This window comes from Arvicola amphibius, chromosome 2 (genome assembly GCF_903992535.2).
Source record: "Arvicola amphibius chromosome 2, mArvAmp1.2, whole genome shotgun sequence".
NCBI lineage: Eukaryota > Metazoa > Chordata > Mammalia > Rodentia > Cricetidae > Arvicola > Arvicola amphibius.
The window spans coordinates 123,132,233-123,133,637 of record NC_052048.2 but is presented as its reverse complement, the minus strand read 5'-3'; positions in this window follow the sequence as shown (position 1 = coordinate 123,133,637).

Below are 1,405 nucleotides of genomic sequence, written 5' to 3'. Positions count from 1 at the left end.
GCGGTGTTCAGGTCCCTGTTGGCTCATGGCCATCTCATAATCAAATGCTTCCAGGCCTACCTCAGGAGTTCCCAGAGTCTTAATAGTCAACACCATTCAAAATTCCAAAGTGCTTTGAGAAGCAAAGGAGAACTTTCAGCTCTGAGTCCCTATAAAACAATTATTACAGCATACAAACAAGCAAAGGAAAATCCCCATTCTAAGAAGTCAGTCTGGAAGAACAGCAAGGAAAGACTGGTCCAATGCAAAAGTAAATCCACGCAGGACCAACAAAGGCTGCATCTCAGTGTTCGGTATCTGGAATATACACAGTGGCATCATCTGAGCTTCACTGGGCTGGCTCCCATCAGTGACCGCTCCTTCAGCAGACATTCTACGTTCTTGTCATCTCCAGGGTCCCAGGGTCTGTCTTAAAACTTAGGTTTCACCTTCATGGCTTCAAAGCCTCTCAGAGCTTTTCTTCAAGGAATCTGACCATGGTGTTGCACACAGCTCTCACAGGCTTCTTCTGGAACCACTGGACAAGCATCTCTGACCCCAAGACCCTAGTGTTCTGCTCTCCTGCAAAACCAGCATGAATGGTGCCAAGTCCTGCCGCCATCTTGAAATGTAATCGAGCCATTCAGGCCATGGCTGTAGCATTATGTGAGACCCCACACAGCTAAAACAGAAAGACCGCTTCTCTAAGTAGGTATCCCTGCTTGAACTTCCGACATGAAATGCCTTCAGGGGGCTTTTCGTTTTCACATTGTATAGCCTGCCATGGGTGTAGTCTTGTTCATAGCTATAATGCCAGCAGTCGCCAGCAGTGTAAAGTGCATGGCTCCTCTTTAATAGCACTAATCTCTAATTATTGCCACTTTGCACCTACCTTGTCTTTGAAGTTCCTCATTTTCCAAATCTTCATGCTCTTTCACATCTACTATTCCTCTTTCTTTCCTCATTTACACTATAACCCTGGCTAAAAGCAGGAAACAGCCTCCATGCCCTAGTTGGAATGTTTTGGAATTTCCTCCCAAACTTCAGACTCTGGACTCCAGTGAGTTCCTGTCTCTTCCACTTTACATTCCTCTCTCTGATCAGCCATAACACTCCTGTCTCCACCTCCCTAGTGCTGGGATTAAAGGGGTGGGACCCCAAATGCTGGGATTAAAGGTGTGTGCCACCACTGCCTGGCCTGTATGGCTGACTAGTGTGGCTGCTTTGCACTCTGATCTTCAGGCAAGCTTTCTTTATTTAAATACAAATAGGAATTCTTCAGCCTGCAGCTCCAAACTTTTCCACATTCCTCCCACAGACCAGCTCTGCAAGCTTAAGAACCATGTGGCAGGTTTATTGCAACAACCCCCGCTTCTGGTTCCATTTCACGGCTTCCTCATCACAGCGACCACCTGAGAGAGGCAAC